We start from the raw sequence: 17589 nt of genomic DNA on the forward strand, positions 1-17589 counted from the left end.
TTCGCCGGCGGCCGACAGTACGACTTGCGATGCACTTCAGACAGACTTTGATGTTCTCAACAGTTGATTAAGCTACCCATTATTTGTCATTTTGTTACTGGCCTTGTGACGCAGTTTTATGGCGTATTTTTGATGCGTGCATCATTATGTCGCACAAAGACGTCAGGCACAAACGTTTTTTTTTTAATATAGAATGCAATAACACACGCTCAGGAAATAACTATGAGGAAACTAATAAAATTATTTGAATGGTAATATTTTTAAGCGTCTTACTTCAAGTAAAAACACTAATATGTATATAAATTATAAACTGAAATAAATTTTATACACGGAATACACTTTATCCAATCTACCATCCATTGAAGTCTTTGATGGATCAGGTATTTTTCTCAGAAAAAACGTCGCATAGCTCAGTTCCTTGCTGACCAATACTGGGAGGCGTTGGGTGAGCAAGGTTCTTGCTGACATCGTGGTGTTGCGAAAGAAATGACAGGCAGAGCTGAGGCTTTTGCTAGTGGGAGACCTCGTACTTATTGTAGAGCCAGGCGGAATGTGTGGCGTAAGGACCAAATACAAGAAGTTACATTAGGAAGAGTTTCAAGATGGGCGGATTCGAATGGTGAGGATAATAACACGGGAATTCTAACCACATCCACCACACACGTCGCATGTCTTCTACTTTCTTATTTTCTGTCCCTTAAAGGTCCGAAATTCGGACTTTTACCAGTGTTTTAGCTCCTAGTCGTTACAATATGTCAAAAAATGCCTGCTTCCTAAGGAAAGGTACTCGTACTTAATTTAACCAAAAAGGTTATTGGAAGCGACTTCAATATTCTACTTATCTACCTTTTGTTTCAATATTTAGTGTTATGTGTTCCTATACATCCGGCGGTCTCTAGGGACCAACAATGGACCCGCAATGTCTATAAATCTCAATTTAAATTCGTATTTTATTGTCTTTGCATACGAGTATATAAAGGATAGGTATTTGGGATCGGGAAGGCTAGCACGATTTGACCCGGGGTTTGTTGGGTCGGCATTGTACTTAAGTGGTACTTAAATTTGGAAGTTGTTTTGCAGGTATTACATCAAATACATTCAAAAATAAGGTGAAGTAATTTATTTATAGACTAGGCATTTTATTTTATTTTTCTTTATTTGTCTTTCTTCTTAGGCTAGGTCATTTATAATATGAATATATTATTTTATTATTATTATATTTTTTTTCACTTGTTGACAAAACATCGGGACGCAAGCAAAGTCCAGACTTAGTGTAGTTATAAGTACATCAAAATGTTTACTAAAACATTATTTCTTCATGATAATACTTTAAAGTTTTTTATGTATCACATCGGGTACACATAACTCAAAAGTTAAGGTTTTCAAACATTTCAAAGTACAGAGCTTCGGAGATTGTGGTTTGAAGTGACTAAGCTGCAGAGATAGTTCGCAACTTCCACAGCCAAGCGGTATGATGATCAATATTATCTGCAATCATCATCATCATCTCAGTCATCTCACCCGAAAGACGTCCACTGCTGGACAAAGGCCTCCCCCAAGGATCTCCACAACAAACGGTCATTCGCTGCCCCCACTTAACGGTTTCCCACGACTTTAATCAGATCGTCGGTCCGTCTAGTCTGGATCTGGGTCTGGGGTCTGCAATATCTGTTCAAATAAATAAACAAGCTTACTTAGAAAAGTAAGTCATGATGTTTGGAAACCTTAAGTAGTCTATTTTACTTCTACATATAAGAGAGGTCTTTACTTATTTTTTTATCTATAAGTACTTACACTAAGCTGAATTCAGTTTCAACAATTTCTTACAAGAAAGCGCACTTCATTCCCTCAAATATGCTCGATCTTTCAATGGAGGCACTCGTTCCATTCGGCTTCAGCACATTGATAATTCAGAGCAAAATCTTTTATCAATGGGTGAGTGCTTGTCATCGAGTAGAAAAGTCTGATTTCTGGATTAAAGCGTACTTAATTTAATATTCGTAACTGTTCTTTGTTAATGTAAGATGTTTATTTTATGACAATGAAAAAAGCTTTAGGTATTTGACTCAAGTAAAATTCCAATAGTGATTTGCCAAACGCTGCTGGCTGCATTACCGGGGAAAATGTCAATGTTCTTGATATTATAATACCTTAAAGGCCGGCGGCGCTATATAATTCAGAAAATTAAATATATTGAAACAAATCTGAGTAGGCTTAAAGTGCTTAAACCCTTTTTCCGAAGTAAGAAGGATCGTGCGAACACTATAAATACGTTAAAACAAATTGCAAGTTTGTTGGATTAAATAAAACGTTGAAAAGCTGCTCCAAAGATGGCACCAATTTTTTTCCGAACAGCATGTAAAAGTGCGTGCATTCAATTTTACCACGATTAATTGAATACTATAGAGTTTTTTTTAAGATAATAAAGCATGTTCTTTTCTCCTGTGTTTTCACTTATTAAAGACTTTTTCTCAATGCAATGTTTGCTTATTATTATTGTTAAGGAATATACTGTAAGGAGTGAGGTTGTTTATTAAATGTTTAATTATGTAATGAAATGCTTATTTATAAATAGGTAATAAGGAATACCTACTTAACCCACTTTTTAAAGTTTTTCTAGAAATTGCACCATGAGCATAATATGTTTTTTATCTAATAAATGAATATTGTTTTGAATTGTATCATAGCTTTTATGATTGGAATTTATTTTCAGTTTCTATCATAATACCTAAATCACTTAGGAGACTAACACCTACGCCACGGTTCCTCAGATAGACTAAGTATTTAAATTACTAGGTATAAGTAGTGTGTAAATAAATTAAATACCTATAAGTAGTGTGTAAATAAATAGTTTTACATTCACATGTAACATATTAGTTGATACCATGAACATTTTCACTTTAACATCAATCACCTGATGCCTAAATACTAACTTTCGGTTACAAACTAAGTATTATGTTAGGATCTTCCACATTGGTTATCCATTTACCGTACTGTTGGTAATGTAAAGTCATATCCGACCAAGTTGTTTATGGTAACATGAGTCCCTATCGCACCAAGGGAACGATTCGTTGCGAACTTATCCCCCCACCGTATCATTTCTCCAACAAGTTGACCTTAAGGAGGGCGATATTGATCTCAAGCCGATGGTAGAAGTCTGAAGTTAAATTGGATTTGTACACTATTATCCTTAGTTGCGATACAAGCTAATAATGACTGTGTTCATTTAAAGTTGTGTTGTTTTGCAAAGTTGCAAGGCTCCCATACGACAAACGTGACTTTTTCTGCTGTTTTTTCGTTATGGTACGGAACCCTTCGTGCGCTAGTCCGACTCACACTTGGCCGGTTTTTTTTTATATGCCAATGTGGCTGACTATGCCTAATTATAGCTGTAATTACGTCATGGTTACGTCACACTGGTATAAAGAGTCAAAATTAAATAGCCTCCATTTCAATGAGAGCTTATTTGTGAATCTGATATGTACATATGTACATATTGCATGTTTTGCGTGGATGCCCCTATGTCGTAATAGGACTTACTGTAACGCGAGGAGTAAATAATTTTACATTTTTCCGACTTGTAAATATGTACTCAGAATAATAGGTAAAGAATAGAAACAAGGCAAAAATGCTTCGCAAACATCACCCGTCCTTAACTTCCGACAACAAATTACAAATTACATCATGTGTCAAAAAGGAATGTACATAATTATTATATATGATTATTATTCATTTATGTAGGGTATCATAAGCTTGTACCATGTACCAGGTAGACTCTACCTAGTACATGGTACAAACAGTGGTTCCTAACCTTTTCAGTCCGGTCACCCCTATGACTAACTAGGGAACCTGATTTTACCCCTTCTCTCAATAGTAATAAAAATAAAACGTGGACGTTTATTGTATTGTTATATTAGGATAGCTTATTACCCCCGTAAAATACCAGTTTTACCCCCACGGGGGTAATTACCCCCAGGTTAGGAACCACTGATTGTAGGGGATCCGACGAAATACGAAGAGACGGTGACGGGCCAAGGGTGAAATGGCGAAGGATAGGGGGGTTACTTGGATTTCTTTGGAGGAAGTTTTTACCCGAAGGAGGTCCACACAGATGATCAAATATTATTAATAATAATGAAATTATTGCATTATCAAACTGCACAACGGGACTTAATCGCGTATTTAAGTTTTAAGATTTACCTCCGACGTTTCGAGGACGGCGTTGTCCCCGTGGTCTCGGAGAAGACTGGCTCAAGTTGACATCAACATCTTCTAGCCGCGCGAGTTTTTCGAACTACCCGCACTTGGTCTTGTTTATCAAATTATCAGTTTGAACGTTTTGCGCACTAGGCATGGCAAATTATTGCATGATATTGATATATTTCAATTATGTAATTATTCTAATTTATTATTCTATCCAGCATGATTTTAACTGTAAGTCTTATGAATTATATTATTTCTAAGTTAATGTACTGTTGACTACTATCATCATCATCAAGTAGGGTCATAAATTGATATATTTTCGCTATATTAAATCTGATGTATGGAATTAAGAAAGCTTAAAGGATGACTCACGCTAGACCGGGGCGTGCCCGGGCCGGGGCGTCCGACATGTCATTTTCTATGACAGCTGAGCGCCACTTGCACCATCCCACTAACCTGGAGTTAAACGGTTCAACCGTTAACCCAGTGTCAAATTGTACTGGTAACCATGGTAGGTAATACCAGGTTTAACCGGTTAACTAACGTGATAGTGATTGGTGCAAGTGGCCCTCAGAAAACGAAGCCCCGGAAGCTCCGGTCCGGCCATGGCCCGGTCTATCGTGAGTCATCCTTTATTCATCATTCATTCACAGCTTAAAGGGTGCCTACGTAATCTCGCATAAAGGGAGGCGTATAAAATTTATTTGGGCAAAATAAGTGCCACCTCGATTCTTATGAAATGAGGCTGACATTAAAATATTCGCCACCAAATCCCCGCTTGTGTGTGAGGGAAAAATCAGCATATTTTTGGGGCAATACGGGCTATAATTTATCGGAGGTCAGGTCGGCCAACCGGCCGCGGGCGGTTAACTGGGTTAGTTTGGTTTCAGATTGACTTATCAATGGAATACGAACGGATACTTTGTGTGTATTTTTTGCCTTGCTTTTCAGCTTTGTACCATGTATTATAAAGATTGATAAAATAACATTGTAGGTTAACTGGAAGAGATCGCTAGAGATAATGTTGCCTTTGTACTTTCAATTATACCTATGCCTGCTCTTTTTGTGAAAATAATTATTATTTACATAAGGACTGTATCGTTTATTATAAATACAGATAAAACCTGGTCTAACTGTTGACGTGTGTATTATTTTGTATTACTATGTTCTTAAGGTATAATCTGGGGGTATTTTTAAGACATATCTGATATAAGAATGTTTTACATTTATTTTATTTTAGGGACTTTATGATGATTTTAATACCTTCTAGCAAATGTAATTCGGACAAGCCTATCGAGCTTAATTTGAGACTATTTCACCGATTCCTTAGTACGATTTAAAGAAACAAAAGGTTAATATGCTGCCAAAATATGCCATCTAAGTGTCCTTTTCATGATTGCTCAATTGAACATCCACAGAATAAATGTGGTGTATTTTATCTTTACATGAAAACGACTTTTTATGCAACATTTTGGATTCCCGTCAATTTCTGACGCCAGGGAAATGACGGAAACAGCTAAAAGAATCTACCGAAATCCAAAGCCTAACGGACATTCATGGCGTTGAACCATGGCTAGAACAGGTCGATAGAAACGCTCCATGATGGTTATATTGTATACCAAAGTCGGGGTTGTCGTAAGTAACATGCCATATTTTCAAAAAGGCCACCAAGCACAGATCCAAAACTTTTTTTCCAACTAAAAGAAATGATTAGACTATGCCCAGATGTTTCGCTTTACGAATCATATGTAATTGCTGTTTACATAGTACAATTTTTTTTGTGTAATACTTATCTTGTTCGCAAACCGTAAATTTTCTTGTAGTATTTGTCCGAAATCGTTGTAGTTACTCGGGAGGATTGGGTAAATATTGTCCAAACCATATGCTTTACGTGATCTCCCAGGACGAAATGTTACTTATTATTAAAGCACTAATTAAACTATATGTGTAATTTTTTAATAAAAACATAATACCAGAAAAAACGGCTAAGTAAAGTTGTATTTATAATAAACGATACAGTCCTTACATACAACTTATTTACTTAAAATATGTTTAAGAAACAAGCTCTTGTAATACAAACACGGGAAGTGCACTTTTTTCATATGTTCAATTGACATGACGAATAAAGATCTTATAATTATTCTAATTTTACGAAGTTTTTATTTAGTTTCTCCTGTCCCGTTGTTGTCTGTCTGTGTGTGTCTGAAATCAAACTTACAAGTTAAATTTGAAGCACTTTCTTGTTTCCAATGAAGTTCTAAAGCACACATTATGTAAGTTGAGTGACAATGCAATATTATGCTCCCATTGAGCTGATAGCTGATCTGACGAAGGAGTGCCCATTTAAACTCTGTGATAAAACAACGCAACCTAATTGTGGTTGTTAAAATTGTTTCGATAAGTATTAAGTGCCTGTATTGCTTTTATCAAAAATGAAATTTTTGTCATAAAACTTATAGATAAACCTTTGTTTAGACAGCGCAGTGTAAACACACTACACCCATACGTATGAAATAAATATATATTGCATACGTATGTATGCACTTCTATATGGTATGTTTTATTTTTATGAAATTCGTTGCAATATTTATTTGCGATAGTAAATAATAATAAATATTTGTGGACATCTTACACAGATCAACCTAGCCCCAAACTAAGCAAAGCTTGTACTATGGGTGCTAGGCGACGATATTCATACTTATATAGATAAATACATACTTATATACATAGAAAACAACCATGACTCAGGAACAAATATCTGTGTCATCACACAAATAAATATGCCCTTACTGGGATTCGAACCCAGGACCATCGGCTTCGCAGGCAGCGTCACTACACACTAGGCCAGACCGGTCGTCGATAAGTACTTAAGTTATCAATATTTTCCGCTGAACGCTAAACTAAGATAAACAAACGTAATGAGAACGATCTCATTGTCGGAATTCTTACGTTATCAGCGAATACCCTCAATATGGTTACTACTTAAACGATAACCCCCTTATTCATAACGTTTACTAAAGTTGACAAGCCGATAATAATCGTTTGTCCCTTTCCATCATACCAATACATCGGAAAGGGACAAACGATTACTATCAGCTTGTCAACTTTAGTAAACGTTTATGAATAAGGGGGTTAAAGAATACATTTTGCGTCACCTGTACTTTCATTAACAATAGCGGTGTCGGGACTTCCCTCCGTAAACATATACTGTCTTTCTATTGCGAAGTTATTAATAAGTTGTATTTTATACCTACATTGCTGCTCTGCTTTAATGTAATTATGAACATTCACTTTGATTTACCGGCAATGTATTAAGAGGCATGGATAAATTTTCGAGCGTTCTATAATTTTACCCAAGTGTTGGTACTATTAGCGACTGTTAAACACACATTTGAAGATGTATAAATTCATAAGTGGGACCTGTAGACAGCAGATAGCAGACGACATCCGTGATGAAAACGTATTTGGTATTCCTTGCTTTACTTCTGGTGGTTGGCTCTTTTGCTGAAGGGAGCCATGGTATGTAACTTATTTTTTTTACAAACAGTGATATTAAAATAGAAGTACAAGTAAGTTGAAATACAAGTAGATGGCACTGTACTGCGTCAAATATTTTGTGGTCGCTGGATATTCAACATGAACTTTCGACAACCAAAATTACAACAGAATGTACGGATAATTTACACACCTTATAAAATCAGTAAATTCATTCAGATTCAATAATATGGCAATACTCACTTTATAATATAATTTCAAGCACAATATCTTTGCGACGCGATGCGATCCAGTTTGGATTTATAATTATATTTGACATTTATTGATATGCATTTGAAAAAGAAGAAAAGAAGAAATACTTTTATTTTAACATAGTAAATGAAAAAAAAAAGGAAAAGCATGCAGACATAAAAGACGTCTAGTAGCTAAAATAGGATAGAATAGGATAGGTAGTTAGGTATAGAACAGGTAGTTGCTTTTTACCGGTCACGGATTTTATACGTATATCTTGCGTAGATTAATATTGTCTCCTGATAATTATTCCACGTTTGTTGCAGAATCTTCGCATCACCTTGAAAAACGCCAAATAAAAACAACAATCCACGTCAAACCACCGCCGGGATGCGTTTTCTACGAGTGTGTCGCAAGCTGCAAGCAACGGGGTTACAAGAATGGCGGTTACTGCACTATCAACGGGTGCCAATGTTTGGGTCGCTCATCTAATATACTTGGTTAAATGTGACGTCCCAGGGGTAAAGGTACCTTATGGCGGTTGGCGCTTACGCTATTATTAACGTCGCTCCAATATTATTACGGCGCTATGCGACGTAAGTGCCAGCCGCCATAAGGTACCTTTTTCCGTGGAACGTCACAAATAATTATGAAGATTGCGTTTGGTTTCATTTGTGACTGACATGTTATTTTGTAGGTGTATATCACTTATATCAGTCACAACGACAGTAGCACCACACATTTTCTTAATTTTTTTACCAATAATTTCGTCTTGTAACTTATTTTAGGGACAACGTAAATACAAGCATAACTGACATGAAAGTTACAATGTAAGATAATAAAGATATTTTATTGTTAAGGAAGGCTAGACGGGGTTGAAAGTTAATACAAGGAGCCACACACACAACAGTATTAATTGAAATTTATTTCCATGTTGAATGGCAAAATAATTATGTCAATTACAGAAATGATTAGCATTCCAAACACAATTTAATTTTAATAATCGTTAAGCTATACATGTTTTTATAATGAGACATGAAATTGTGTATATTTCTAGCTGATTTTCATATTTTGGCTGGCAAGTTTGGATTTTTACGCTATTATTAAAGACGTCACTTATTCCTCTATGGGCCAAGTAACCTAAGTACCTACCTGTTTGTTTAAAGGAATTGCGAAAACATATCTAGAGAGATGAGCAATTAAGGTTCAAAATAGAAATAGAAATAATTTTATTCGTGAGCACAAACACAAAATAAAAACTTATACTGAACAGAGAAACATAAAAAAGAGAAAGTGCCACGAAATGGTCTCACCTCAGCATGTTGCTGGCGACTTCCAGCGCTGATCTTCTGATAAGACCATCCGGTGAAACAATCACGACAGGTAACATGAATAACAACAAAATTAAAATATAAAAAAAACAAAGATAGTAATAGATACTTTTACTAACTCTTATTAATTACTTAATCCCTGTAACGAAAAAAATACTGCAGCAAAATTGCTATACAAAATTTAAAATGTCTGTCAATGTGTCAATGAATAATCTTGAAAAATATGGAAACTGTATAATTATAGGAATATTAAGGTAAATTATAGGTAAATAATACTTAATTAGGACCTACAAGAAAAATACACAATGGCTATCGCAAGATTTGCAAGCATCTCGCTAATTGTATCCATGTATTCATTAAACGTTTGGAGTTATACATGCATATAAAGGCAAAATGCAGTTCTATATAAAGTTAGATTAATTCTCACCGTTACCAAGTACTTAAGAGTCATGAAATGTTTATATGTATTCACATTGGCTGTATTTCTGTTATATTTTTGTATTAGGACTTCAACTGCGTATTATATACTGAATGGTATGTAATTTATAATTATATTACGTAATAGAAATACTTTAATTTAGAAAGTCCCGTATAGACCAGGAAATAAAATTTAACTTTAATTAACCCATTGTACCCATTTGGTTACACCAGAATATTAGATTTTCTACTGTAACACTACCTAACAGCATTAAAAAAATGGTGGGTTCTAAAAGTGGGTGTAGGCGCTAGCGGGTTACTTAACTAGGCTTTCACTGTACTTTCGTTCATGTGACTGGTCAGACAAATCCAAATTTACGTTTAAATATCATATTAGAAATGAGTGACAGTTGCCAGACGCACAAAACTAACAAAAATACATATAAGTAAATAGTATATACTCCTTGTCCTGCTATGTATACTATTAAGCAGTTTTTTTATGATAACAAATACCCTAAACAACCATTCTTATTGAACCAATTATTGTGAAATTATATGAAGACCTATGGTACCTATTTGTTTTTTTTTTGCCAATGATTTTTTTTACATTCATATATAATATGATTGGTACCTAAAAATAATATAATTAGGATTTCACATTATTCCAGCGCCTGAACATAATGAACACCGTATAGAAAAACGCGCTACCTCAAATTGCGATGCCCATGATTGTGCCAGAGAATGCAAGCTGCACGGATACATGTTTAATGACATCGGCATTTGTACAAAGCATGGCTGTATATGTGTATAAACTATTGATACAACGAATAGCATTTTTACGGGTACGCATTTTAAGCCCTTCGTCCTAATCCAAGAGTTAATAAATAATAGAAAAGGTGTTAAACGAATTTTCGAATTGCAAAAAAGTAACGTTTATGTGAAATACCGTAAAATGGGGTGAGTTGGGTGAAATTTGACTTTCAAACCTCGATAAAATTTTATTTTTACATGTGAAAACTGAATGGTGTATATAATAAGTGGTTCGGACGTTTGTATTTTAGTTTGTATTTTATTTTGGGTAGTTCCATTTCATAACTTTGACGATAAAGAGGAAAACCCACCTCACCCCGTAGTGCCTCGTATTTGGGGTGAGAGGGTTTTTCATACAAAGGTGATTTAGGAAGATTGTTGGATCGATTTTTTCTTATTATGCGTATTACTATAGCCCCATCTTAAATTGGAATACATTATTTTTGTAGCAGTAGCCTTAAAATCCCTTCTCACCCCCCTCTCAAACCTTATCTCCCCATTCATAACCCACCTCTCCCCGCGAAACCTACTCACCCCGTTTTACGGTACATGTCAATTTCTAAGTTTTATAACCCCCTATACTACTCTGATTGTCAAAAGTTAACGTTTGATAATTCAGTGCAGTGTGTTACATTTGTTACTTTTAATTTGTAACATTAGGTACAGTCGCCTGCAATAGTACGTTACACAACGAAGGCCGCAAAAGTATCTGACATAATAGGTATTATTTGTAGAGCCATAAGAGCGTGTCACATATTTTTGCGGACTTCTAAAAGTAACATATTATTAGCATATTGCAGGTACAGTCAGTACCTACTGCTGACGTGGGCGATGTTAGGTACTATGAATTTCAAGAGTTCTTAAAAAATGTGTAAGTACAACAAGAAATATAATGACTCAAAAGTAGGTGACACCATGTATAATAAAGCATTTATTTACGTAATAACCAACAATCTTTCATTTTAACAAGAAATGCTTAGCTACCAATTTTAAATCCTTACAAATTTTATTAATAATTCAGTTCTATCCTTATCTTGTGACGGAAAAAGTTGGATAAGATAGACCCTCGTCACGGGATGTTAATTAAAGAAATGAATATGAATATGACAGGGCGCAGGAGAAATAAAGACCCTGGTTCCAGTTTAAAAAATGCACCTGAAATAATCCAGGAAATAGGAATTTTACCCTACTGTTTTTATAAGACCATAAAATATTGTATACCTATGTAATGCACCCTCCGAGGACAGATATGGATAGTTGAACCCCCCTGCTAACAAATTTCTGTTAACAATTGCTCAGGGAGTATCAGTTATCTCCAAAATAGCTGACTGTCCATGAACATTAGAAAACTAGTAAACCTAAACTACTTAACTGGTTCACGGAGGTGCGTCCTATCTAGTTCTAAATCAGCCTATGCCTATACAGGTTTGACAGTAGTGTTTACAGTTCTGTAGGGTCAATTTCTGAACACGATTTTTTTTCTGTCCATGATGAAAATCGCGGGTTAGCATCAGATAATACTTACCATTTTTTTTTTACATAAAGAAGCCACACTTTCACACCGGGTTCCACATGAATTCACTGATTAATTGGTTTTTAGAGTACACTTAAAAATACCTAAAGGCTCAAATTACTACTCCCGTGCCCTGTCCGGAATCTACTTTTGAGCATAATGAAAAATCCTATGAAAAATTATACATTAGTATCACTAATTTAGTGTCAAATACTTAAAATAGATGATATTTACTATCACTGAGCACATACACTATTAACTTCATTGTGGTAAATAACTCGTGACCGAAGTTTAAATTTTGTCCGAGCGCGCGAGTAAAATTTCGTCGGCAAAACTCAAAGGCCTCTGACAGCCGACGTATGTATCTGAACCGCCTCGTGTCCCGCCTCACCTGTACTGGCAGTATTCGGCTCTTTCTCAAAGCAAGCGGATGTAAGTCAAGCCGCGGCGTGTTCGAGCAAATCGCATAAGTATTTCGGAATCCGGGTGGGCGACAATTTTTTTCTAATTTCGATGCCCCTTATAAATTTTATTTCCCACATAGCTTTTCAATAACAATTGTCATATTTAGGAACCCTTTATGTATCTTTATGTAAGCGATAACATAACAGTTTGGTTAAACACGATTTAAATTTTTGGCGAATTTTTTTATTACGAATTCTAATTTCCGTGCCCTAATTCCCATAGAATATTTACCTAAAACAGCTGATTAAGTGGCACGGGAATTAGAAAGTATCACATTTATAGTCAACAAATTTTTAATTGGGGGCACTGTAAGTTAATTGGCAATGTTTACGTCATATTATTATTACATATATATATATTGGCATTGAATATATATTATATGTAATAATAATATGACGTATATCTTTCTATTTTACATTTAAGGAAATCTCAAAGAATGCAAAAAAATCTATGAACGTTTTTTTAGTATAAGTACTATAGTACATACTTACAGGGTGGACCCGAATAACCCGGGCAATTTTAATACGTAAGGTAAGGTGGGGTAAGACTATCACTTGTATGGAATCCTCGTAATGTTAGTCTTGCGCCACCTTACCTTATTCATTGATCATATTATAACATTAAAATATTATATAAACATAAAACTATTTTTGGAATTATTACATATTATAATACCCGTACCTAAGGTTACATGAAACAAAATGAATCAAATTTACAATGGTTTTTTTTTGTAAATTTGACAGCTGACAGCGTAAGCCGTATAAAGTTTAAATATCTGGGAGACCGAGCTTTGCTCAAAAAACATATACCTACCTAAAAACTCAATGCGCGTTTTCCCAGAGACACCTAGCTAGATCGATTTTTCATCCCAGAAAACGCCCATATATGATCAAATTTCATCGAAATCGTTAGAGCTGTTTCCGAGATCCCCGAAATATATACAAGAATTGCTCGTTTAATAGATTAGTTGTTATAAATTAGCTTCTAATAGGTACAAGAAAAATTAAATATATCCTATTCTTACTATATTATAAATGTGAAAGTATCTCTGTCTGTCTGTTATCTTGTCACGCTTAAGTCGCTGAAACAATATCATTTTTATAATACATATTTGGCATGGAGATAGTTTGAGGCCTGAAGAAGGACAAAGGATCTCGGGGCACGGCAGTGCCGCGGCCAAGTCGAGCAAAATAAAGTGGCACGGCCGTACCATCAAATCTCAATAACATTCTATCTAAATAACATTTAATTTGAGCATGTAGTCTAAGAATTAATACACTTTAAAATCCCTTAGTTTTGTAACTGGTACAATCACTCTCAATCAATATTATTTTAAGGTACTTCTAGCATACCCAAAAGTTCCAAATTAGAAACGTAATTAGGTTTTAGCTTTTTAAGCCAATAAAAATCTAATAATACTGCAATATTAGTCACGTTCTAAAGATAACTGCATAATTAAGTTTGTAATCCTATAGAAATATATGCGATAACAACGTTACCTTTTAGTTCTTATAATTAGTAGGGAAAGTAAAGGTACACTACGATAGACGATGTAAGTATGAATAAAGATGTATTATGATATGTATATACATAGTATCAGTATGGTATGGGTATGATTACCCGAAAAGAAGGACAGCCTACAAAAAGAGATGGGATCCTATCAAAAAGAATTCATGTAAAAAGATGCAAATCTCGCAACGCAGTTCTTCTACTCTACTACAAAAAAGTTTTGGGATGTAATGAGAAACCAAGTCAGTTATTTTAGTCAGTGCCAGGGGGTATTGTTTTAGCAAGTATTGTTTAGGAAGATTATGATATTTTTGAGAAATTACTTGACCAACCTACACTTTGAAGATTTTCCCGCAGGGCAGGGACACCCCGTATACCTATGTGTAAAGTAAGGCGGGGTAAGACTAGAACTTAGTTTATTTTGATCAGGGCAAGACTAACAGTATGAGGATTCCATACAAGTGATAGTCTTACCCCGGTGATAGTCTTACCCCACCTTACCTCATATGTGTTCAAACAATTTTTTGGGTTATTAATTTATGAAGGCAGCATATTCGATTTCTTCAGATTAACTTACACAATAACTTCTTCTCAATGTGCCCCTATTTATTTCTTAGTATCATTTCCTATAAGACCATATACCAGATCATACACCTTGTACCTATCTACATGCAGATACATAATGACACTTTTTAATTAATAGTTTTGTATGTAAAGGCGGACAAGTTTACGAAACTACTCAAAGTATTATTTTGAAATATGTACATTTTACTAAGAAAGAGAGATTAGTTGCCATTAAAATAAAGGAAAGGATTATTCAAATACGTAGTTTTTAGTGTAACATACTTTCGTAGATTTGTCGTTCGAAACTAAAATTAAAGAAGGTAAATATGTCCGATGCCACTTCAGTGTGGTTGCAGTATATTATTGTAGATTAAAATATACATAAATAATAGTTTTAAGTACCAAAATAAGTTAAGAAAACAATTCCCGTGCCGTGTTCTAATTTCCGTCCTAGTAAAATCTAATTTCCATGGACACACTAATTCCCGTGCCCTGACCAAAATTTTAAATTTAAATAACTTTTATAGTTTGATGAATATTTTTATCCCATAAGAAAATTAATATTTATTATATTTTTTATCAAATTCTCAGCATATTTTTTTTTTGTGTAATATTGGTATTTCAAAATTCCATGGGAATTAGACAAAAATGCTCGTTTGGTGAAATTGACCCTTTAGAGTAATTCTTTTATTGTGTTACTTTCTAAAATCCCTTATTAGTACATGCCTAGACTCAGATATTAGGTAGCTATCGTTAAAGATTGTAACAAATACGCCCTGAAGCCCCCTCTGAAACTACTGTCTAAAATATACAAACCAGAAATAGTTCTCCACCTGTGCCTTAGAAGAAAACATGTAATACTCAATGAGCAAAATTTTTTTTCTCATAAAACTTACAACAAATTAAAATGCGGGGCTTTAAGCATAATTATTTCATTAATGATAACATTTTGTTACATTGTTCCAGAATACCCACGTCTTGCAAAACGTAACCGAATAATACCAACACGAGTATATTACTCGTATTTGATCATGAGAACAGAACCTATAAAACCCCCAAATTACTACGGGTGCTCATTTTACAACGTGATGATGTGCTTCGGACGATAAAGTAATTGGAAACATGCTAGCAATAACGTATTAGTACACTTCTACTGAGTTTCAATGCGATTTAATTATTTAAGAATACGAAGATTACAAAAAAAGTATTAACGCAAAAACAAATTATGGAAACGCGAAGCGTGACGACCTGACGACACCAGTGCACCGTGCACTATTTACGCTTGTAATATCGTTAAATTTAAATATCTGTGTTTATGTGAATATAAAAGCGATTAAACCACCGTTATTATTAACTACAAATGTACCACAAAGGAAGGAAAATGCAGAATCCTAATATCAGATCATTAAGTGTATTCTATGTACCTAGTTAGTTAATAGAGATTAGAGAAAATTTCTGAATGTGAGGTACTTCATTTAGAAAATCATCCAGACTAGCGCAAGAGCTAGTTTTCTCAATAAAGCAAAAAATACTTCCTTATCATATGCATAAAAAATAAATCTATATTAGAAATTTAATAAAACATAAAATACACTGCCCATACGTTTGACCTAGTCACTTTTGGGTATTATTCCACGACATTTCAGCAAACATCTTAATTTTAAATATCTCATTTTAACATGCGTAAATAATATGATATGCTCCAAAAAAGTATGTATGCTTAAATGGATTTCATCCCACTTACTCGTATGTATGTTACTTGTATGAATGCATGTATGTATGTATCGTGACGGTAACGAAATCGGTAATGGCATTCTTTAAAAGTTTTGGTAGCGGTACCATTTTTACCAAAGTTCTGGTTCTGCCCAATGTTTCTATAATAAGCTAATGCTTAATGAGCATAAAATACGCAAGTAGTTAAAGCAAAACAAGGCTAAACTAGATAAGGTCAGAATCTTTTTGCAAGGATAAAAAGTTAGGCATTAATTCGGAACTTCGTTATAAGTATATAGTAAGCGTTACCTTAATTTCAGTTTATTATTTGATGGCAGTTTGTAACAACTCACTGGTGAGTTATCACAACGAAATGCTTCAGTCGGGCACCTAAGATATAGCAGGTTTTATAATACCATTTCTTGTTTCTAAAACTAGAACTATTTTGCAATCATCTTAGTCGGGTCAAATAAGGATTAATGATAACATTCCATTTCTTACCGCAGCTGCACTACCGGTACCGGTACGGAACGCATCGCTGTCATTGTCAATTTCCATACTAAAATGAACAGTAATGCAGCTGTCGTTGGAAATGGACTGTCACCTAAAAGTTGAATGTATTTTTTAAAGTTTTTGAGGTTATAGGTTTTTTAACATATTATTTACGTGACTTTGACTAACAACTAATTTTTCTACCAAATTACTAGGTACCTGCTAGTAGTACACGTTTGCAAGCGATACTTGGACGCAATTATATGAAATATTTACAGGTTACCTCATTCCGAAACGAACGTTTGGCAAACGAATATGGATGAAAACGAGCTCGTTCCACACGCAGATAACAAACGGTATCGCAAAGAAATATTACGCCAATATCACAGGAAGCATTATCCCGGACGAAAAGCAGGGGGCAGACGAAACGAATCGCGTAAAATGTAGCCCGTGTGTTTATAACTGTTACTTACGCAAGAATTTGAGCTGTGTTTTCATAACGAGAAGGTTCATTTTGGTATGTGTATGCCATCGATTTCGGTAGTTAACGCGTATCACGCATTCGGATTGCCATCTCCACCCAGGTGGAAGCGTGATCGATTGCCTTTTTGTCGCGTCGCTCCGCGCCGATATTACGGGAAACATTTCTTTGGTTCTCCGCGCCCTATGCCTCTCGACGCCGGAATTACGATTGACAAATTACGACGCGGGCAACCGTGGCGTGTGACGTGTCTAAATATACCTAAACATTGATTGTTTCAACGTTTTGACGTTGCATTATTCGAGATTGAAGATTAGGTACTTATTTATTCAACTTATTTTTTAGGGTTTCGTACCCAAAGGGTA

The 17589-nt window shown here is 34.9% G+C and overlaps 2 long non-coding RNA genes across 2 annotated transcripts in view; one reads left to right on the top strand and one right to left on the bottom strand.

Moving 5' to 3' along the window:
* LOC134666626 (uncharacterized) overlaps positions 1-17589 on the bottom strand; it is a 298176-nt gene that overhangs the window by 155264 nt on the left and 125323 nt on the right. The window lies entirely within an intron of this gene.
* LOC134666620 (uncharacterized) lies at positions 9594-15698 on the top strand. Its single transcript, XR_010098529.1, has 2 exons — positions 9594-9794; positions 15505-15698. It is a non-coding gene; the product is annotated as an uncharacterized LOC134666620 (long non-coding RNA).

The sequence above is a fragment of the Cydia fagiglandana genome, chromosome 8 (assembly GCF_963556715.1).
Source record: "Cydia fagiglandana chromosome 8, ilCydFagi1.1, whole genome shotgun sequence".
NCBI lineage: Eukaryota > Metazoa > Arthropoda > Insecta > Lepidoptera > Tortricidae > Cydia > Cydia fagiglandana.